This window comes from Heloderma suspectum, chromosome 3, assembly GCF_057233095.1.
Source record: "Heloderma suspectum isolate Gila_16-S chromosome 3, 16-S_ref, whole genome shotgun sequence".
Taxonomy (NCBI): Eukaryota; Metazoa; Chordata; class Lepidosauria; order Squamata; family Helodermatidae; genus Heloderma; species Heloderma suspectum.
In genome coordinates, this window is record NC_139460.1 from 67,115,896 (window position 1) to 67,140,473 (window position 24,578).

General features: G+C 44.3%; 1 protein-coding gene across 1 annotated transcript in view; it reads right to left on the bottom strand.

Moving 5' to 3' along the window:
• CADM2 (cell adhesion molecule 2) overlaps window positions 1-24,578 on the bottom strand; it is a 721,403-nt gene that overhangs the window by 595,490 nt on the left and 101,335 nt on the right. The gene's annotated exons all lie outside the window — the stretch shown is intronic.

A 24,578-nucleotide genomic window follows, 5' to 3' on the forward strand; every position in this document is an offset into this window, starting at 1 on the left:
CAGGGGTTGCATTAAAATGGTCCGCCCCAGGCGTCTTATGGATCCAAATGGATTCCTGAACGCGTTTGGGGATTCTCTAGGGCACGCCAACGGCCACTCGGTCGAGACCCTGGTGGGTGGCTGGAATGCCGCAATCACTGGGGCATTAGATCGGGTGGCTCCGAAACACCCTCTCCCTCTGAACAGGGCTCGGACTGCACCATGGTTCAATCCACGGTTACGAGCTCTGAAACAGGAGGTGAGACGGCTAGAGCACCAGTGGTGGAAGTCTCGCGCCAAAGACGATCAGACACGGGCTAGAGCTGTATCTTCAGCCTATCACGTGGCGGTGAAGGAAGCAAAAAAGGAATATTATGCTGCCTCTATCGTGTCTACAGAGTGCTGTCCCAGGAGGCTGTTCCGGAGTCTGGTTGGTCCTGTGGCTCCGGAACCACTGCAACATTCTAAGGCCTCCTGTGAGTAGGGATGGGGGAGAATTTTTCCCCGAAACTTCGGGGGGCCGCACGCCAACACATTCGGTCCTCCGAAGGTTGTTCGGGGAGAAATTCTCCACCCCTCCGCCCCCCGCCCCCCCCCAGGATGGGACTTACCTTTCACGAATGTCCCTCCCAGCGGCGGGTCCCGGCGGCTGTTTGGCAGGTCTTCGTCAGGGGCGGGGGCGGCAGCCGGTCTTTTGACCGGCTGCCGCCGCCGCCATTACAAGCAAAGTAAAAAAAAAAAAAACCGCCCCTGTGATAGGCTACGTAATGATTAACGTAGCCTATCACGGCTAGATTTGCAAAGTCAGCCATGATAGGCTACGTTAATCGTCACGTAGCCTATCACGGGTGACTTAAAAAAAAAAAAAAAGCGCGTATGGCTAATGGTGGCCCCCATAGGAAGCCGCCATTCGCGTTCCTTATTTGGTCCCTGTAGTCTACGTAAAGATTTACGTAGACTACGGCGAAAATAAGGACAACGCAAATAGTTTTTTTTTCTTTTGAAGTTCGCGGCCGGGGAGACGGGGCGCTTCTCCCCGGCCTGAATTTCGGCCGGGCGAGGCGGGAAGCCTCCCCCCCGGCCTGAATTTCGGCCGGGCGAGGAGGGAAGCCTCCCCCCCCCGGCCTGAACTTCGGGGGGAGCAGCAAAGCACATCCCCCCCCACCGCGAAGCAAGCTGCGAGACCAGGTAAGTGGCTTTCGTGCACCCCTACCTGTGACGACTTGGCAAGGCACTTTGCAGATAAAATTGATCAGATTAGGTGTGTTACTCTGCACACTGTGGATACAGTTAGTGAGCAAGAGGCGGCCTGTGGCAAACCGGTTTTGTGGGATCGGTTCCAGCTTCTTCCTCCTGATGAAGTGGACAAGGTGCTTTCATCTGTATGGCTGACCACCTTATTTGACCCTTGCCCATCTTGGCTCATTAAGGGCTGCAGAGAGAGACTGGGTGAGGGTATCAGGGTGGTGGTGAATGCCTCCCTTGAGGAGGAAGTGATGCTATCAGCCCTCAAGGAGGCAGTGATAAGACCACTCTTAAAGAAGCCCTCCTTGGATCCTCAAGTTCTGAACAACTTTCGCCCAGTCTCGAATCTGCCATTTTTGGGCAAGGTGATTGAGCGGGTGGTGGCGGTGCAGTTGAAGGCACACTTGGAAGAAACTGATTATCTAGACCCATTTCAGTCGGGCTTCAGGCTTGGGCATGGGACAGAAACGGCCTTGGTCGCCTTGGTAGATGATATGAGGAGGGCTCTGGATAGGGGTGAATGCTCCTTCCTTGTTCTCCTCGACCTCTCAGCAGCTTTTGATACCATTGACCACGGTATCCTCCTGGACCGCCTGGAGAGGTTGGGCATTGGAGACACCGTATTGCGGTGGTTCCGGTCCTTCCTCTCCGGCAGGTACCAGAGGGTAGCACTGGGAGAGGAGGTTTCGGACCCGTGGCCACTTACTTGTGGGGTGCCACAGGGTTCCATCCTCTCCCCGATGCTATTTAACATCTATGTGAAGCCGCTGGGGGCTATCATCAGGAGGTTTGGGGTGCAGTGTCATCAATATGCAGATGACACACAGCTCTACCTCTCATTCAAATCTTCACCAAGGTTGGCCGTAGAATCCCTGTCCAAATGTCTGGAGACCGTGAGTGGCTGGATGGGGAGGAATAAGCTGAACCCTGACAAGACCGAGGTACTTTTGGTGGGAGACAAGAGGAGGCTAGGGGATGTTGACCTGGTGTTGAATGGGGTACGGCTACCCTTGAAAGACCAGGTCCGCAGCCTGGGGGTCATTTTGGGATCCCAGCTGTCCATGAAGGCTCAGGTGTCAGCTGTGAGCCGGACAGCGCTGTATCAACTCCATCTGATACGGCGGCTGTGCCCCTTCCTTCCTTCCCATCTGCTCCCATCGGTAGTACATGCCCTGGTCTCCTCTCGTTTAGACTACTGTAATGCTCTCTACGTGGGGTTACCCTTGAAGATGGTTCGGAAACTGCAGCTGGTACAGAACGCGGTGGCTCGCCTGATTAAAGGCAGCCGCTGGCGAGATCACATCACTCCAGTGCTGAAGGAGTTGAACTGGTTACCAGTTGTTTTCTGGGCCAAATTCAAGGTGTTGGTTTTGACCTTTAAAACCCTATATGGTTCCGGCACAGGCTATCTTAAGTAGGGTTGGCGGAGAATTTCTCCCCGAAACTTCGGGGGGCCGAGCGCCAACGTTTTCGGCCCCCCGAACAAGTTTCGGGGAGAAATCCTCCGCACCCCCCTGCACCCCCCCTGGGACAGGACTTGTCTTCGCCGAATGTCCCTCCCGGCGGCGGGTCCGGCCGGTGGTTCGGCGGGTGTTCCAGCGGGGCGGGAGCAGCAGCCATTGCAATGAAAGAAAAAAAAACAAACACGCCCCCTGATAGGCTATGTGACGATTCACGTAGCCTATCACGGCTAGATTTGCAAAGTCAGCCGTGATAGGCTACGTGAATCGTCACGTAGCCTATCAGGGGGCGTTTTTTGTTTTTTTTTAAACTTTCGCGTTCGCGGCTGGGCGAGGCGGGAAGCCTCCTCCCCGGCCTGAATTTCGGCCGGGTGAGGCGGGAAGCCTCCCCCCCGGCCTGAATTTCGGCCGGGCCGAGGAGGGAAGCCTCCCCACCCGGCCTGAACTTCGCGGGGGGACCAGCAAAGCGCCTCCCCCCCACCACGAACGTCCTTCGAGGACAGGTAAGTGACTTTCGTCCACCCCTAATCTTAAGTAGTGATGTACGAAAGGGACTTACCTGGTCCCGCAGCTTGCTTCGCGGTGGGGGGAGGCGCTTCGGTTCTCCCCCAGAAGTTCAGGCCGGGGGGAGAGGCGCCCCGCCTCGCCCGGCTGAAATTTAGGCTGGGGGGGAGGTGACCCGCCTCACCCGGCCAAAATTCAGGCCAGGGAGAAGCGCCCCATCTCCCCGGCTGCAAAATAAAAAGTGTGGGGGAAAAAAAACATCCGTGATAGGCTATGTAACGATTTACGTAGCCTATCACGGCTAGATTTCCAAAGTCAGCCGTGATAGACTACATTAATCGTTACGTAGCCTATCATGGGTGACTTTGGAAAGAAAAAAAAGCACGTATGCAAATGGCGGCGCCCATGGGCGCCACCATTTGCGTTCCTTATTTGGTCCTGGTAGTTTACGTAAAGATTTATGTAGACTATGGCAAAAATAAGGGCAACGCAAATAGTGTTGCCCTTATTTTTGTCGTAGTCTACGTAAATCTTTACGTAGACTAGCCGGGACCAAATAAGTAATGCAAATGGCGGCACCCATGGGCGCCGCCATTTGCGTATGGCCGTACGTGCTTTTTTTTTTTCAGAGTCACCCGTGATAGGCTACGTAACGATTAACATAGCCTATCACGGCTGACTTTGGAAATCTAGCCATGATAGGCTACGTTAATCGTTACGTAGCCTATCACAGGTGTTAGGGGTTTTTTTACTTTATTTTGTAATGGCGGCGGCGGCCGGTCAGAAGACCGGCCGCCGCCCCCGCCCCTGCCGAACCGCCACCGAACCGCCGCCGGGACCCGCCGCTGAGAGGGACATTCGAGGGAGGTAAGTCCCATCCCGGGGGGGGGGGGGGCGGAGAATTTCACCAACAATTTCGGGGGGCCGAATGCCAACGCAAATAATTTCTCCCCGAGATTCGTGGAGAAATTCACTGCCATCCCTAATCTTAAGGAGCGCCTCCAGCAGCACCAGACAGGCCACTTAACAAGATCAGCCTCGGATGGCCTTCTCTCTGTCCCATCAGCCAGGACAGCTAGACTGGTGGGGATAAGGGAGAGGGCCTTTTCTGTGTTGGCCCCCACTCTGTGGAACTCCCTTCCTAGGGAACTCCCTCTTTAATGAGATTCCGTCGTGTATTAAAAACGTGGTTGTTCAGGCAGGCATGTGGGGTGGGTTAGGGTATTTTAGAAAATGTTTTTATGGTAGAATTGTATTGTTTAAAACTGTTTTATTGTATGTTGTACATCGCCCAGAGTGGCTGGGTAACCAGCCAGATGAGTGATTAATAAATTTAATAATAAATAAATTAATAAATAAATAAGGGCTGTGCAGGGACCCCCTGATCCCACTTGGAAGTCGCTTTGTGGCTTCTAAGGTGGGCCCAATTCGTCTCAGGCTGATTTGGGCCCCCCCCGACCCAACTCGGTCCTGAACCCAAAGTGGGATTCGGCCATCCAAATCCCGCTTCAGGCCCCCCCTGATGCCCCCACGGAAACCCCCAGCTCCTTATCTGCCTCCTTATCTGCTGCCTCCGCTGCTGCCACCTCCTCCACTGCTGCCACCCCTGTCACTGCCTCCGCTGCCTCCACCACCCACCCCCACCAGCTTCTGAGCCCTGGACGACTCCCTGCACCAAGGGCTGGTGCACGTCCAGGGCCCAGAAGCTCGGGGTGGCGGGTGGCAGTGATGACAGCAGTGGTGGCAGCTATAGTGGCAGTGGTGGAGGCAGAGGAGGAGGTGGTGACAGCGGTGGCGGCAGAGGAGGAGTCAGCAGTGGGTGGTGACAGAGACAACGGAAGCAGCGAATCCTGTGAGTCACCTCAGGCAAGGAGCTGGAGGTGCTGGCATGGCTGGGCCAGGGTGCCAAAGCTCTGAAGCGCACCAAGCACTTAGAAGAGCCCCCGACCCACTCCAGGTTGCTTCATGCCCCCTCCGCTTCGCCTCAGAAGGAGCCTGAAACAGCCCAAAGCGGCCCGCTTCGACTCAGGGTTCAGGCCTTGGGCCGAAGTGGTACACAGCTATACCTTGTGTACCCTGAAGTGGTGCACTTCAGATTTGGCCAAATCCTGAACAGAACTGGGCTGATTCGGACAAATTTAGGAGATGTCCAAATCAAAGAGGGGCTCCTCTAAAGTGAACTGATTCCAAACAATCCTGAAGATTCATTAGCAATTTGGATTCGGCGGGACAGAGAGACACAGGCCATGTATCTCCAAATATTGATATATGTCTCCTAAGCTATTCATATAAAGAAAACACCAGGGTGAAGACGGGGGAAGAGAGACAAGGGTGTAGCAGATTTTGCTTCTAATCACAGTGAATCTTTTTACCGGGGCTCTTCAATCCCAGTGCTTTGTGAGAGGGATGTTGAAGTACTGAGGAATGATGCAGCATTCAATGTGTTTTCTTAGTTCTCTCTCCCAGGAGGATGTTAAAAGAAGACTGGTGGAGTCTGTGGCACCTGAGAGGGTATTGCATTAGGTCCTTGCTTGGAAAATAATGGATGATCCTTCTGCCTCTGCCACTAATGCTTTACATCCATCATCCACTCCTGATCTACTTCACTTCCTTTGACTTTGGTGCCAATTGAACAGAAAACAAAGTCGTCTGTGTTTACCTCCCTAGCCCCTAAAAGTATCCTTCTGAAATTTTGCAGGTTTCTTGCCTGGGCACACTTTTATGCGGTATGCCACTTTCATACAAATTGCCAAAAAATCTGGGGGGGGGGGAAACCCATTACCTCCCCCTGCAAAAACACTGAAGATTCCCTTCCACAAAAACTGCTATACCTATCCTTCTGAAATTGTTCACATTTCTTAGATAGGGCCAGCACTGTGTTGTATGTCATTTTCATAACAATTGCTCACAAAGAGGGATAAGAACATCCTTTTTTTTTTTTTTTTTTGAAACCCCCACACTGTAAAGCAGGGGGTTTTCCTTCGAAAAGGTAAGTGACTTTTGCACATCCCTAGTGTGTGTGTGTGTGTGTGTGTGTGAGAGAGAGAGAGAGAGAGAGAGACATTCAGGCAGACAGCCTGGCAGGTCCCCTAGCTCATCTAGAAAATCCAGATTAAAAAAGATAGTTAACTCTTTTTCTTCTTCTTTTTGGCTATTTGACCCTTCCTCTCCTGGGGTGTGTCCTTCCTCCAGCAACTCTCCAAGGTTATAGAGCAGCAGCAGATTTGGATTTTTTCCCCTTTCGTTCAGTCTATCTGATCCCAACTTCTAATCAAGCCTTCAGTTTGAACGGATCATTTGTGGATTTACCAGTATGAATGTTGCTTGCTTGCTTTTTGCATTACGCCAATCTACATCCTTAACTCCAATCCTACCTCTATTGAACTCAGTGCTGCTTACTTCTAAGTAGATGCACAGGATTGCACTGAAAATTATTTATGGGGTGGGGATATTTCCCTCTTTGTAGGTAGGCTGCCTTAATGCAATGTTAATTCCTTTCAGTGGGTTAAGAAATAATTGATTTCTTCCTCTATGGACACCACTTAATTCAGAACCATTTCTCCCTCTGAACTGGAATCTGAAATAGCTGAAATTATTTATGGTGTTCCTCCTGCGTGTGTGTGGGTTACTTCCCTCTTTGTGGGTAGGCATTGCACCAGTAATTTTTAGAAAATTCACTTCTATTTCACTGGGGGTGGGGGAGGCAGTTGTTCTGTTAAGAAATCATGTGTGAATTACTTCATCTTAAAATAATTTCCTCCTCAGTACTGGGATCTTTCCTGACTCAGAGAAGCCCAAAGTCATGTGTGTGTAAAACTCCCCCCCCACTCCCCCCAGATTGTGACTGGAGAAAATCAGTGTGTATGTGTGTGTGTGTGTGGGGGGGGAATGCATATAAGGCTGCAATCTTATATCCACATACCTGGGAGTAAGCCCCATTGAACTAAATGAGGCTTACTTCTAAGCAGACATGTATAGGATTACAGTGTAAGTCTGTGTCCCCTTGTGTAAAAATTCACTGGAGCTTGGTGTATTGCATTGAATTTACTTACATTTCTATGGATTACAAAATGAAGTATTCTTTTAAAGAGGTTTGGTTACACTGTATGTTGAATACAAATCCTTCTCAATGTATGGCTGCAATAATTTACAATTATTATTATTACAGAATATACACTGCATTGATTATTTGCTTGTGTGGGCCAAATGCATCATGTAAGGCTTACTTCTGGGCCTGCTTCTTTACCTGGGCCAAAAAATTCTCCTTGTGTTTTAAGAAAAGGTTTGCTTTCTGGTTTGCTTGGCTGCTGGCATGGGCCAACATGTCCCTTTTCCTCTGTGGCCTCTCTCGCTCTCTCTCTCTCTCCGTCTGTCTGTAAAGTAGGCAAAAAAAGAAAAATGGTTTTAAGACTTTTACTTTCTCTTGGTTGGCACTCTTGAGAAATCCGCCATGTGTAAACTGCATATAAGTCTGTGTCCTCATGCTTAAAGAAAGCGTGTGTGTGTGGGGGATAATGCATGTTTTGTAGCTTCTTTTCTCTGGGTTGGCACATTAATGTTCTAGGACAGGAAGGGGCAGGAGTAGGTCTCCAGATGTTTTGGACTTCAACTCCCAAAAGCCCCTGCCAGCATGGCCAATGGACAAGAATGCTGACAGTTGAAGTCCAAAACATCTGGAGATTTACTTTCTATCCAGCCCTGTCCTAGTACATGCATTTCTTGCTGAATTCCTTCTGTTTCATGTGTACATGCACTTCTGCCTTGCTCTGGCAATATTTTTTTAAACCATGCTCTCAGTGGGAGAATGCCCCTCCCTGTGTTAGAGTGCTGTGGTAGTCTGACTCAAACTTTCCATTGCAATCATTATCTGACTATATATGTGCATTTCATATGTGCATATTGCCTCATTGTACCTGTCAGTGAAATTGGTTTCTGTTCTCCCTGTTTTGTTTTGAATCAGCGTCTGCTGTGCTTAACTTCAGCCAAGCCAGCCAAGCATGCCCTTTCCCAGGAGAACACATTATATCCCCTCTCCCTCAACCTCACTTTCCCATTATTTCCTCCTCCAAAAGTCACCATTATAACTGTCCTTGGCCAAGACGAGCATCCTCACTCAACACTGGCCTTTTATGGGGTTTCCCTCATAGGACGTCTTGCAATCCTATGCCTTTTCACCTGGAAGTAAGTCCCATTTTGTGTAATGGTTGTTGCATTCATGTCACTGTGCACAGAACTGCAGGGTTACAGGGCATAGGATTGTATTCTTTGTTCCTAACAGAACTAACAGCTCATGTTGTTTTGATTAATATTTTATTTTTTGCCAGGATCAGCCCACGGCGACCCCGTTGTGTTGTCCGTAGTTATCCTTGGAACCGCCTCTGCCAGTAAACTGTTTTCCACCACCACCACCACCACCCCGGTCCCAGTAACCACCAGCCACCACTGCTAGTTCCAATCCATTTAGACAGAAGATGTCACACGTTTTTCCTAATTTCCTTGTCAAAGGAAATTATATGCGAAGTAGCCTTGAACATATGAAGCTGCCTAATACTGAGTGGCATTATTGGTTCATGTAACCCAGTGCTATCAAGTATGACTGGTAGCAGCTCTGCAAAGCAGAAATCATATATAGAGAACAAGCCTAAACATGTTTACTCAAGAGTTTACTGAGCTCAATGGGCGTCTCAGGTAAGCGTGGAAAGGATTGCAGTTTTAGTCTTGCTAACTGGCTGGAACCTTTTTTTAGGGATGGGTTTCCTTTTCTTTCAGGTTTCTAGAATGCTAAATGTTTCTAAAGAATGAATGCAAAATTTATCTGTGTAGTTTCTTCTTTCAGTCTTTTTACTGGACCTATTTATACTGTAGTTAGTACCAACACCCACTACTTACAGTTCATTAATGAAGGCCAATAACATAAGCAAGTATCTAATGTATTGCATGCAAGGCCCACTGTAGGTCCACTACACTTACTGAGGTTTACTTGTAAGCAACCATGCACAGGATCCAAATAAAAGGCTCTTTAAAAGTGGCCTACTCCCTTACTAAGATAAAATTGTATTAAACAGCCACTGAACCCCCCTTGCATTTTATTTCCTTACAGATGAACACACCAGGTAATTGGTTAAAAATGTTGGTAAAAGATAAGGTTATATTTTCAGTCTTAAAAAGCAAAACTTCTACAGTAATAGTACTGAGTACATTCAGAACGTTGCATCCTAAAACAGAGGTTTTGTGGTGTTTTTTATTATGATTTTAAGCAGGCAGTTTCTGTATGTAGGAGTTTCTTAAAGTGCCCTTTGGGGGCATCAGTCATTTCATATTCCTCAGTTTTGTTGACTATACCATAGTGTCCCTTGGTAAAAGTCATGATGCAATTCTAGTAGACAGTAGCTGCTTTGCACAGTGTGAAAAAATTTCAGCCTTTATATTCAAAAGCTTCATTAATAGTCTCCCCGCATATATTACAGCTACCTTAGCTTACAACAGCTTTTAGCAAGTAAGCCCAATGCAACAGCAAATAATATGTAATTAAAATGAATAACTTCTATAAAAGATAACTTACAGTATCCAATCAAATATTATCTTACTCATAATTTCATATAAAACAAGAGAAAATGCATGTTTGTTCAGGAAATGCTAAAGTAATATGCATACTCAGTTGTATAAATGAATAATATTAATAAAGACTGTTACATGCGCCCTTCTCCAAGTGGTTAAGATGTTCCAGGGGTAGCAGCTAGCAGGATTTTGTGTCCATTGAAGGAGGTCACTGGAGGCTTATTGGCATTTTTACCATTTGCATTCATTCATTCATTCATTCATTCACAAATATAAAGGTTGAGCATACATACAGGCAAAGCTTAAATACTCTAACATTCCACTGCTCTTTAAGGAGATAGCCAGTATCCTAAAACACTGTTAGCTTATGGAGTCCAGCACCTCAGCTCTCCGTGGACTGGTTCACATGAACAATAGCCCACCATGGCTTAGCTGCTGGGCCTGGCACCTCCATTTTAGCATGGCGCCTGGCTTATCATGGCTTGTCATGTCCTGGAAATCTGGGCAGCATGGCATGTTGGAACTGGGCAGCAACCCAACAACACCCCCTGGCTTACTGAGGATTGGTGCCCACTCCAACAAGCCATGCCGCCCAGGTTAGCATGACACAGCAACCCATGCCAGTGAAGGTAATTAAGCAAATTACACCAGCATATGACTGACACATGTGGCGAGAGAAATAAACCACTGTGGCTTACTTTCCCTACTGTGATCATGTGAACACTGTCTGTGTCTTTCCCAGTCTCTCATCAAACTGCAGTCTATTCTCTTCACACACAGAGAAACCTTGCCCCTCTCTCAGGCTGGGTGCGTGTGATCCACATCAGTTATCTGTTCTGACTATCACCTAACTCTTCTTAGCTCCCATGAAGACAAATCACCAGAACATGATGGGACACTCTTACCAGTCTGAGAAACTGGCCAGGGCTTCCTTGGGGCAACTCACACTGATAGGCCTGTTCAGAGAAATCTGATAGGAAATTAGAGCTGTGCGCAGATGGCCTCTCAAAATTCTCCAACTTATTTGTGGGCAGAAAAATTTGGGACATAATTTCACTGAATTTCCATAGGGGAAAGAGAAATTCTCAACTGTTTCTCCCAGGTAGGCCTCCCCACTGGCAGGGCTTGTAGCACAGCTTTTTTTGGTTTTGGTAAGGGTTATGGGGGTTTTCGTGCTGCAACAGCATCAACTTTGTTGGCTGGCTGGCCCCCAGTTTGCATCCACCACAATGCAGGTGTGAGGGGGGAAGAGTGTTGTGTCAAGCTCCAGGGATGAGGTGGAGTTAGTGCTTTGCCAATATCTGTCCTATAATTTCCAGAATGTTCTCTTCCCCCATCAAAGGGGCTTCCATTGTTCTGCCTCATTCTCAGGACAGTCTATAAATTTTTTGGTGGTGTTTTTGAGCTTACCTAATTACAGCTAGCCTCCCAGGCTGCCTGCACTTCCTGATCTGAAAAATCCCTAAGGGAGGATTTAGTTCTTGATGCCTTCCACTGGGCTTCAGTTGAAGTGTAGGCAGTTGAGGACACTACAGGCTGCCAAAGAGATGATTGTACAATGAAAGACAGGGCATTTGTGCTCACTCCTTGTCCACCTCCTAAGTAAGGTAAGCCCAACAAATCCAAATGCAATCCTTGAGAATTTCCCCAAAATGTCTTCAGTATTGAATTTCTTTTCAAAAGCAATTTCTCTTCTATCAAATTGAATGAGAATGGTCGAAAAAAAATGTGGGATACATTTTCATTACAGCACTATAGGAAACCTATAACTTTACGAACATGTGCACAAATGACTAGTTTTCAAAGGTAAGCATTTTATATTGTTACTTGCTCCCATTTCATCAAGCCGTGAGAAATTCCAGAGGCAGTACATAAGTACAAACAGCAGGTCAAGCATTCCCACAAACAGCAAATCCATTGCTCCACATCAGGTTCTCCAAGAGATATCTGCATCCCCAAAATGTGCTTTCCAGTCTTCAGCTTATTCTCTCTGTTTCTCTCTGTCATTCTCTGCTAGTGATATGGAAATCTGCAAAACCCAAGCTCATCAAAGTTCTCCAAGTTCCAACTCAAAGCCCAGTCTGACTCATGCCCATATCAGATGGCGAACCTAATCCCTGCTGTCTGTCTCAAAACATCGCTATTGTTCTCTGCACATGCAGGTCTCCATCAGTGCTTCCCATCAGTCTGGGGGCTCCTGAAAAGCTGTGTCATCTTTCCCAAACTTCTGATAGCTCCCCCCACACCCATTCAGAACCTTCCAGAGTTATCTTGGTATTAACAAATCAACTTTTAACTATTAGCTCCCACAGAAACACATTAGTTTACCATTAAGGAACATCAACCAGCCATTAACATTGTTTTGTCTGACAAAGGCTTGGCCAGTGTTCATAACAGTAGTCTTCTACAATAAAATAAGAAAAAGAATAAGAAAAAGAATGTCTGCTTCTGTCCCTGAGATTGTATTAACCAAAAATAAATTAAAAATCAAGCGTATATTTCAGAACCTGTGCACCACAATTTAGGGAGAACAAATAAAAAGGAGAACGGCATCATCGCTCTTTCAGGCCTTCTAATAGCATTTGTTGTGGTACTTGTGGTGGTGAGAATTGGACCAGCAACTTCACTGCTCCTACAGAATATAAAGAGGGCAGCATTTGGGCTTCCTACCACTTCAGCATGATGGAATGGGCGGCATTCCACCCTTGCCAAAATCCAGGAAAGGACCATGGTGTCTGGTGGTCCTGGAAGCATTTCTGAAGTAGATCCACTGCTTCCTGGTATGTTCCAAACTCACTCTAGAAATAAAGGAGGCAGTGAAGGGAAATAATTTTGTCTCCTCTGTGCCTTGGGCATGAGTGCAGAGTGTCTACAGTGTTCTCCCTATGGCTCTCAGTGACGTCCAGGGGGTGGTATTTTTTATCAGTCCCAGCAGCCTTGGAGGTCTGATGAGTATACTGAAAGTGAATTGCAGAATCTATTTTAGCTTTCATGAGCCATTCTCAAGTTTTGGTAGAATAGAATGAGTTCATTTTACTCTGTACTAAAAGAATCATGCAATGAAATTGGTTATTCTGTCCATTTCTAATTTGTATGCTCTTCAGCTTAGATATAATTTAACATACAAAACCTCAGATGTACCAAAGAGAACAAGACTGATGTAAATCATTGACCAATCCATTTGTCACAAAATATGACTTTCGTTTCTCAACAACATGTTCATACGTGCTTCTTTCCAACTTCACTACTCCCCATTCCTTTTGCTGATCTTCGTGTATGTGTGTGTGTGTATTATTCAAGGGAGTATGCAAACCTTCCCATGGAGGTGAATGACATCTTAGGAATTATTGCTGATATTTTGATGCCATCATAGCTATGCATTTCTGCCTTGGTAAATAGCTTATGATTTGAATCCTTTTCATCAAACCTCATTTCATTACCATTGTTTGTCATTTGAGAAAAGTCCAAGGTAATATGCTTGCCATTAGATTTTTCAGTTTTTAAATCTGTAGAAGCAGCAATGTCGAATCAATTCAGTTCCTTTGACGTTGTCATGTTGTATGTTAGTTTTGTCCTGTTTCAACTACTTATCATAGAATCATAGAATAGTAGAGTTGGAAGGGGCCTACAAAGCCATCGAGTCCAACCCCATACTTGCTTTATCTAATACTAAGGAAATACTAATCAACACGGAAGATATGCACCATCTTGTTATATTCCTTTATACTCTTATCACACTAATCAAATGGAGAGGATGTGGAGTAGCCAGAGCTGCTCACATGGAGCCATTTTAAACAACTAAAATGCCATTCATATGTTTGGCAGGGAAGGAGAAATATCCTTCGTGTTCCCTTCCAGCCAGTCACTTGTATTTTATTTTTTAAAAAAATTAAACCATGCATGCAGCTGCAACTATTGAACTAGAGAGAACTGTGCACAACCAAAGGCACTGAGCATGATGGTTTGAAAGTGGCTCTATGAAACCCTCATAAGGCAAGGTTTCATATCACAACAGCTCTGTAAGAGAGCATTTGACCAAACATGGCTACAGAGACCTTTTCAGAACTCAGTCCTGAATGTGTAAAGGTCGAAATGGGAGACAGGCATGCAAGAACGTTGGGGACAAGGCTTACATACACACTCCCTCCCCACTTTAGTCCCACTTGTGGGCAGGTGAATGCCTGCATAGGGCTATAGTCATCATGGACAATGAAATCTTGAGCTGCACCAGACGAGCTAGCTTCAGTGTGTGTTGAAGATCCCCCAATAAACCATAGAGATGACTTCTGTCAGCTCAGGCAGAACATTTGGCTGAACGCAGGCTGTGTTTTCTGAAAGCTCCTTTGGAGTGGTAAATTACAAGAAAAAACACTTAGCTTGATGTATATCCTTCTGACGGCAAGCAAAATACATTTTCATTCAGATAGGCCTTTGGTATTTAGGCTGAGTTGCTACTGAAGAGTTTTTACCCAGCAGGGTATTATTACTTTTCATTTATGTGTTTTTAAATTGTTTTATATTTTGTTTTGTTTTTCTTTTTTTAATGTTAGCCATCTTGAGTGGCAGAAAGATGGGATATAAATTTACTAAATAAATAAAAAATAAAATATATCTTCATTGGGGAAAAGACAACTTTCATACAAAGACATTATTTCTATTAGCAACGTCCACTTTCCCACTGGTGTACACACAGCAAACACATTTGCCACATAAAATGTTGAGGACAAACTATCAGCATCTATACTGGTACTATCATCATAACCTACATTAGTTCACTGAATATTTTAGTGAGTACCTTGTGCACCAAGTGATAACATTTATTATTTGACCTCCTCTGTTCAGTATACATTCAGTTCTAAGCCTCAAGCACAAAGGCAATCAATGCTGATAAATGACTAAAATATTATGTTTGTATTCCACTTCTCACTGAATAGAAAGTTTCCATTAGTTCATTCCACATCTTCACTCTATCAATTTGACAGGGGCATGCAGTTCTACACTTCACTGCCTTCACTCTGGAACGATGTGGCTTATCTATCTGTTGATAATATGAATGATAAAATGATAGAGTCTGAAGCAAACCGCTTCAACACAAAAAATTCATCCTTCATTTTGTTAACTTATTTGCATTTGTTCTGTATTGCCTTGAACATATGCATCATTTCGAGGATATGCTTCACTCCTAGGCCCAACAAAATTATTATAGTGTCTAAAGAAAAAGTATCCAACAAAACCATAGAAACACAGCTACTGGTCAAGTGAAAGTAACAGCCTCTTTAAGATCAACTCTTGAAACTCTCTACACTGTAGGAAATGTTTAACAGGATCAGGTGAAGCATTAATGCAGTAGGAAGACCCACACTACATTATTAATTGTTTGTCCTGCTGCTTTTCTTGAGATATGCCTGAAGTGGTAACAAACAGCACTTGCAATGTGGATACAGTCCCTGGTGGTATGTTCTTAATTATCCACCAGCATTGGTATACTGCCATAGGCTGGATGAAACCTATGGACCACACTCTGTCATCTATTGGATTTCAATTCTGTAGCAGGCACAGCAACATATACAGCCTTCCTCATTCCTTATTTTCTTACTGTAAGCTACCATGAGTTCCATTTTGTAAGAAAGATGGGATATAAATAAAAACAAATCCTGCCAAATACAACTTCAGTGTAGTTAGGCATAGGGATCTGGTAGAGTTCTACCATCAAGACCAGATCCATGGTTTCTGGAGAAGGTGGAAGCATTTCTGAGAAGGCCTAAGAGAGGGTCAGGACCCACTCTAGAAATAAATGGAAATCTCTGATGCAGAGCTGTAAAGTGTGTTTCCCTTCTCTCTCCTTCACATCTGATGGTCCTGTAATATGGGGGAGGGGAAGAGAAAGTGGATTGGTCAAGACTAACTTGTCCCATTGCTTTCAGTGGGACTAACATGTGGCTTACTTAGTTTGGATCCAACACATTGTCCAGAGTCAGATGATCGGGGGGGGGGGGTTACACAACACAGGGTTAGTTGTTTCTCCTGCCCCATGCATGCCAGTCATGTGACTGGGATTACTCTAATCACCTGTGCCACATCGTGGGTTGCTGTGTCATCTGAACCTGGCACAAGATGCAAGCATAGTGCATTTTCACTCTCCCTACTACCCATGGCTTGCAGTAGGTGTTGTAGGGTGCGTGAAACGTACTACGCTTGTGCCACATGCTGCGTTCAGATGACATGGCAACCCACAATACAGCGTGGGTAATTAGGGTCATCCCAGACACATGACCAGCGCACGTGGGGGTGGGAAAAGCAACCGACACTCTGCTGTTTCCCCTGCTGATCATCTGAACAGGCCCCTTGTCTTTGCTATATGTTTTTTTCCATGTAGTTATATGGCCCCTATGCTAAACCATAATAATTATGATATATAAATGCAAAATAGTACATTTTCTAACAAGTGACACAAAAACTACCTTATAGTCCAGAAACTACACAAAAATTGAATATGCTTTTCATGACAAATATTGTAATCACAATTCATATGTCTCCAAACAGTATCCATGAAAGCTTAGGGCAAAATAAATTTCTTAGTCTTTAATGTGTCACAAGACTCTTTGTTGCATTTGCTGCAACAGACTAACATGGCTACCCCACTGGAAATGATTTTGTTTTTGCTTCAGTGCACAACCTCTTCAAACAAACCATATTTCAATCCAGGTAGCATTACATTTGTCCTATACTGAAAGATCACTTTTTTTATCTTATAGGGTTTGACTTTCCTTGAAAATACTTAAATACAGCATCTCTGAATACATCTCTGAAATACATCATGGTGCACTGAGCTCTTTTCTACCTTCCTGCCCCACCCACCCTCAAAAAAACAGTGAAGCTTTATCTTATATGAAGAAATCTATAATATTGACTTGTGCTAGAAATTATATTTCCCAGGCAACAAAATAGTGGAAATAAGGTGCGATGGCTCAGGAAGAGTCAAGGTTGAGAATTGTAAGAGCCCTTCCGATGAAATCTATTTTGCTATTGTGGATAGGCAGAAAGAGAGCTTTATAAAAGCTTAACAAAAGCTTTCCTTCATGCAAGTGAAACTCTGCCCTGCAAATTACCATCTCTCAAGAACAACAGACATTAATTCCACCAGGAACTATCCCACATCTCACATATATAATATGTAGAGGAAGAGTGGGAGCATAGCATATAGTTCTTGAAGTCTTTAACATCAGTTCTTTGTCATTATGAAACCAACAATGTTTCTATACATGGAAGGTCTGAGACAAACTCTCAGAGACAGGAAAAGCAAACAGCAATACCGTAAAGAAATATTGCTAACTGGACACTGGAGGGGCAACCAAAGCTTTACAAGTGAGACAGCAGGGTGACTGACAGCCAATAACGGGGAAGTTCACATTTGCAAACTGAAATCCTCAAGTGAAAGTGAGCCTCGGGTAGCAAATAATTTGAGCAAGGGACATGCTTGTGTGTGAAAGTAACTGTAACTGAGTCTGTTTTATGATTGCTTCCTGCGTTATTAAGCCTCAACGCAAAGATTGTTCAGAATTGTGCTCTATGAAAATGCATAAAATTGTCAAGCTGTTATCAATATGAACAAGCTGCAGCAGCAAGAATATTTTTTAATCAAACACATTCAGTTTCATTTCATATCCACAATATGTCCAGTTATGCCATAGAACATTCATAGTCAACATAAATAACTTAATTATTCACAAGTCTACTGAAAGATCAATATATCCCATTTTAATATTCTTTCCAGCAGTACTGCTTTGCTACAAAGGACAGTGTGCTCCAATTAATGTTTAATCCTGTGTGATATTTAAAGCAAAGCCATCTATCTGTCTATGTTTCTTCATTGTTTGAGTATAGTTCATATATAGCAACATAAAAAAATATACGCAACATATTTGCCACAATGAACTGGCAATTAAAACCTACAAAATCGAGGAGTTACTATTTTAAATAAAGGTGCCTTTTGTTCAAAATATGTGTGGCACACTTGATCAAGTAATGACATTCCTTGGAAGAGAACTTGAATAAATAGGTAACATATGTAGGAACCAAGGCTGCAGTCCTAAACACACTTACTAGAGAGTAAGCCCCATTGAACACAGTGGGACTTACTTCTGAGCAAACAGGGATAGGATTCTGCTGTCAGGGTTTTATATTAAAAACTCTGTATGTATAAAAATAAAGCATTTATTGCTATTTCAGCAGATACACCACCTACTAAGGTCATCTCCACAATGTCATGTCACAGTGATAGCTCAATTCATGTGAGATTTTCCTAGTTGGCTTAAACAACTTCAGTCTCCAGACTTTTGAGAAATAAACTCTTTGTTAATATATGCCACAATCCTGTCTACAGTGAGGCTGCTTAAATCCCACTGACATAAATGGGATTTAAGCAACCAATGAGCAGGATTGCAGCCAAAATCAATATAATCTGAAAGACTGCCTATTCTATTTGCAGGTTCTAAAGGATTAAGTGTTAACACTACTAAATTGTTAGAAGTTCTGAATTGTAAATTTCAAGTTATTCGGGTCTCAGTGTGTTATAATCATGAATGTCTGCTCACTATATTCAAAAGAGTGAGCCATTGTCTTATTTATACATTGTGCAGCAATTTAGGCATATGGGATTAGTAGAAACTATATTAAATAATACTGTACAAATATATTTTACCAATAAAATGGAATGATTCATAAATATTGTGACAGTATTAATTTCATTTCAGCTTGGATGGGCTCACTTTGAGTTTACATTGACAATATTAAATGACCCAAACAAATAATTAACAAAAAATCAATGTTAAAGAGACCTCATGCCTTTTTGTTCCATGAACTTACACAAAAAGGAAACACTTCGATAAAAGGACAAAAAGGCTTTTAAAAGAAAACTAGTGCTGAGCTGAATAGGCAGTGAGAATGTCTGCTTATATATAAATCCATAGGAGCATCCCTAAGAAAACTATGAAGGCAGGTATTTGTATCTTAACCAAGTTCTTCTACTTGCAAATGGGAAAATGATCTGCTATAGGAGAAAACAGGAAGTTCTTTACTGAGCTGGAGAAATGGGCCTGGTTAAATTAAGTCTGGGCTACATAGCTTAAGATGAATCCATGGCCTAAATCCTTTATTAAGACTGAAGAGTAGAGAGGAATCTCCAAAAGGTATTGCTAGAGTTTACTGCATTACTAAAATGTCATCAAAGTTGGTGGAAGAAGTGGTCCAATGTATCATAGAAAAACCTAATTTTGCAACACAGAAATAATGTATCTACTACCTAGTTTAACCAAAAACAGAAGTCTGTTTCAAATAGTGTAGAACAATAACCTTTAACAGTGCAATCCTATGAATGTTTAGACAGAAATAAGTCCTACAACTGCCAGCATTCCCCAGCCAGCATGGGAGAGTAGAAGAACTTCTGCCTAAAAATGCATAGGATTGCACTCTTAATACACTGAACCTCAAGGCAATCTGGTTTTGTGTTCCTGAAATTATTTAGCATTGCATTTAAAAATAACTTTCTTAAAAACATAGTCTTGAACATTATTTTATACAGGTACTGTTAATAAAACTGATAAATAGCTTGTAACTGACTAAAACAATAGCATTTTCTGTTCACCAAATGATTAATTATTTCTTACCTTAATGATTATAGTTTTAGAAACTCAGCTAATAGACTGAGTAATTAGGTACTTTCAATTATGTAACTTATTGCCTCTTGGAGCAGACTATGAATAAGAAATCACAGCAAGATGGCAACAATCCAACAAGACTTGTTTGCATATAATTTTCTATTTTCAGATTGCATGTTACATGAAAATATTAACTGAGCTAATAAATTGGGAAAACCTATCTTCATTCGAATATGTTTTTTGTAAGATTAGTTTAAGATTAATTTACAGTGAAATCCCATATGTGGGCCAGAGTAAACATTCACCCAATCACATGTAGTGGAAATTCAGGGGTAGGGGGAATTTTGGAAAAAACAGGTGAGGGGGGAGCTTAAACCCTCCTCTTCCAAAATACCATGGTCCTGATCAAAATTGTAGCTCTGTGTACTTGCAGGAGAGTAGGGGAAATAATCATGCATAGCTCCACTATGCATGATTAGAAGAATGTTTACTTTGGCCCTCAGAAGTAAGCACCATTAGAATCAATGGGACTTACTCCCAGATAAGTGAATGTAGGATGCAGCTTTAAAGTCTGTTACATATCCCATTTTTAGCAGCAAGTTTACAAGCCTCTCTCTCTCTCTCTCTCTCTCTCATTCAAGTCCTCCTAAGATCCACATTCCTCGTTAAAAACAGAATATGATTTCTTTAATGTATTATGCCAAATTAGTATTATCACACACAGCAATCCAATTAACTTCCCTGTTGTCTCCTGCCCCATTGCTGTCTTATTTTTTCTTGAGGCATGTCTTTTAGCTTTGGAGAGAATGGATTGTTTCTTTAATCATACTCGATCAAGGCATCATATTGTACTCTTGTCTGCTGCAAGAAACAAAAAGTAAAATTTCTACTATGTCTATCAATTTTACATGACAAACATAACAAACCTATAAGAGAGAGAGAGAGAGAGAGAGAGAGAGAAAGGAAGGAAGGAAGGAAGGAAGGAAGGAAGGAAGGAAGGAAGGAAAGAAAGAAGCTAGAGGTAATGCAGCCAGATGAGTCAATTCATCAATGGGAAAAATTCACTTTCCCCAATCCTGTTTGGACTCGCTGCTAGGGATGGACGAAAGTCCCTTACCTGGTCCCGCAGCTTGCTTCGCGGTGGGGGGGAGGTGCTCCGTTCCTCCCCCTGAAATTCTGGGTGGGGAGGAGGCGCCCCATCCCTCCCCGCCAAAATTCTGGCTGGGGGGGAGGCGCCCCATCCCTCCGGCCGAAATTCTGGCCAAGGGGGGAGGCGCCCTGTCCCTCTGGCTGCGAATCCTCTTCTCCTGCTGGGTCGCAAATGGCGGCGGCGGCAGCCGGTCGGAAGACCGGCTGCCGCCACAGCACTGCTGCTGGGAGCCGCCGCCACCAGGGACATTCGACCAAGGTAAGTCCCATCCAGGGGGGGCAGGGGGTGGACCGTTTCTCCACCAATTTCGGGGGGCCAAATGCGTTGGCATTCTCCCGGAGATTCATGGAGAAATTCTCTGACATCCCTACTCGCTGCCCCTTTGGCTTTCTGACTTGAAACTCCAAAGTTCCAAATTAACCCTGGCACCTTTGTGTGGTTTTTCATAGCTACACTGACCTTCCCTCACAGAGATAGCCTGCTTTGTCAACATTCTATGGCTGAAAGTTTTGCCTGAATTGTTGAAGTCATAATAGGCATTCGGCTGCTCGACACTGAGCCACAGCAGGCCTGTGATCCCTTAGATGCCTGTGGCTGTTTGTGCACTACGTTGACTGACATCAATAACACAGCCAATAGGAAGCAGGTGACAGGCAGATTTTCGCTTGACAGATATAGATAATGCGTGCATAACAACAATAAAACAAAGATAATTAGGCTGGAAGTTCTAAATTTGATTCCTGACACAATGGTAGGTAAATCAATAGATGCAAGTGCTTTTTTATTTTGATTGTATCTGCAGTAGTGTCCCCTTCATGTGTTTTACAAGTGAAGGGGGGGGTGTTCCTCCATGCAGAAGGCAAAGTAGAACCAGACTGCTCTCCCTGATGCTGCAGCCTTTCCTAGTCTGCCCCCTCACAACCAGGAGTAGGGATCTTCAGGACAACAGAATGAGAAGTGTGTTGGAGTTAGGGATAGCGGAGAATTCCACCATGGACTCCAGTGATGCCGGATTCTTTAGAATCCAGCCCCCCCCCTGGAGTCCGTGGCGGAACAGAGCAATCCCCCCCGCCACCCCACGAAGTCCCCATGGATTGGATCCTACCTGCCTCTGGCGGTCCGGATCCAGCCGCTGCTGGCCGCTGCTCTGATATGCGGCCGTGAATGGCGTCCTGCACAGGGGATGTAGCCTATCACGGCTACAGCAGCGACACAAATGGTGTCCCCTACGCAGGACGCCATTTGCGTCCGCAGCAGCCCGGCTGAGGATCGGCCTGGCCGGTGGCTCCGCAGACACACCGCAGAGCAGAACTGGCCAGGGAGGATTCTGGGGGGGGGGAACGGATCACCTCCCCCCCCGCGGACCCCAGCGGAGCAAGGTAAGTGGGGTTTTGTACACCCCTAGTTGGAGTATTACCTGGATTTTCATGGAATTGGCTTTGGTCCCTCAGGGACACATGAAACAAAATAAGCTGAGTGTTTTCAGGGGTCACAGAGTGCTTGTAAGGAACATACTTCTAGGTGGGGTGCAGTGAGTAGAACTGAATGTCATCAAACTAGCAGGGGCTGCTCAACCAAGGAGAGAGGCTTGTTTCCTGCCCCTGTCCAGGCTCCCCCCTGCTACTACATTATTATGAATGGAGAGCAACTAATTTTCCCCATGTGTGCAGATTTCCCTGAAGAAGCCAAAATCCCAGGTTCTCCAGTGCAGCATCTGAAGCCCCCACTGAGAGCTCAACCCCTCAATTTTGCCCCATTCCAGCATTCTGCCCTGGAGTTATTGCTTCCCCCACCTTTCTTCTTCTCCCTGCTAGCAGCAATGAGAAGCTCCCTTAAGGCCAAAAGAGCATTACTGCGATAATGTAATACAGTTGAGAAGGACTTTACATAAGAGCTGAAAAATGACTTTACATCAGAGAAACTACAGGACGTCAAAGGAGCACAACATCACAATAGCAATTTAAGAGAGCAACGGAGAAACAAAAGAGCACTTTAGGGCGAGTTACTAAAGTTAGCCTTTAACTCTTCCACTGCAGGGGAGGGAGATTTATTTCTTACTGCTAAGTAAACATGCACAGAAGGGGGGATATGTTAAAGATTAAAAGCAGGCTAGCTAAGGTGAATGAGTGTCCCCACTACTGTGGTAATGGGAGGGGTTGTTGCTGTGCTCCTGGGGATTTTCTCAATGGAAAAAATGGCTTCCATTGGGGAAAGAAGAGGGAATGGGGCATCCCACCCTCTTGATCCCATCACTGCCAGGTCACAGAGGCGCGCCCAGGACTGAATGCGAGGGGACATGGCACACTGTGGTAAAACTGCCAGGGAGCTGCTTTCAGTAAAAAAAGTCAGAGTAAAAGAAGTTTCAGAAAATGCAGCTTTTCAAGTGGGAAGTGGCTGGTTGGCAGCAGATTGGTGATGATGTCATCTGTCATGAAGGAGGAATTCAGACTGCTCTAACTTTGCACTAAATTGCTCATGAAGACAGCCCCCAGGAATGTTTGCAATAGCAGGAGCACAGCTCTGCTTTGCCTTCTAAGCATGAAGAAGACGAATAAAAAAAAACCCCCACACTTAATTCTACTAATTTCCAAGTTGGAATGTTGTTATTGATTTAGTATTTAAATATGTAGTACAAATATAAAACCTTTGTTTTTATGGTTTACTTCTGGTTAGAGTGGGTATTTTGTATTTAATGGGTGTTTTTTTTTTTTAAGACTGTAAGCCAGTATGTGAACCCCATGAACTTGGAACTGGAATATAAATTCTAGAAATAAATTAATCTAACAATTTACCCACTGAATAAAATATTCTGTTTGTTATTTGTATGCTTGCTGGGGGTAAGCAGTAACTGTCCAGCAACTGTATCTGCTCTTAGGCAATTCCTTTAAAATGTTCTTGTGTTGAAAGAGAGGATATGAATTCTTTAAATAAGCAAATAATTCTCTGTACAAGGAGTCATATGTACAGTCTCCAGAGCACTACGCTGTATTAAGGAAAATTTGTGGCCAATAAATTGTGCTTCTGCTGCTGTTGTCGTCATGCTATCCCGGTCTTAAAGACTTGGCAGACAGCACTGGGCCCGTGAGTGCAGGATCCAGAGTACGTTAACACAGTGTGGCACTTTAAGGTAAGCAGGGAGTCCTTAATATTATCACCATAGCTATTAGATGGGAGAAAGGCAAGATGAGAAGAACTGCATGTAGAGTGTATATTCCCTGCTCAGTGATGATTTGCTTATATTAACTTGTCTTTAAAAAGAGAGGGAGAACAAGAGATGCAGTGGCTGTGTTAAGCCAATAACCTAGCACAGTACTCAACAAGCTGTCCAGCCCTATAGAAAGCTTGTTCTTATAATTATGGATCCACAGCTTGTATGAGTTATAAAGTAGTAGATTAAAAAAAATTCTGCATATGAATTGCAGCTATAATACCCCCAGCACTGGGTTATTGCTTCTTCACAGAAATACAACATGTGGTGACTATGCATCAACTGTGAAAATGGACATGGGAAAATACTAATCCACCACCATTTTAAAAAGCAGATCCATTACTCTGGGTGACTTTAGCAATAAAATCTGGTGCAAATATATGTGACTTTACACATGTATGTTCATCGCTGGATAACTGCAGTACCAAGAGATGACATATTATCTGAAACAGCAAATCGAACTCCAGACACATCAGACAATATTTTTCTCTGAATAGCAGAAGTTGTTAAAAATAGTCTTTGTTGACAGATTAAAGACCCTAAACAGACCCAGGGCCAAACCAGATGTGCACATGTTTGCGAAACAGATACTTGCTGATTCTGCCATAAAGTGGGGATTGGGTATACTTTTATCAGAACATGAATCTTGCAGGGATGGGAACAAAACCTGCCCCACCACCTCTGTCTTACTTTTCTGTGTTCTGCTGCTTTAATTATTTCTGATACCAGAAGTAAGCCAGCTGGGGAAACAGTCTTCAAGCAGTTGAGTGTAGGGAGGTGGGTTTCCCTCCCATCTCCTGCACACTCCTGGAGCCCTA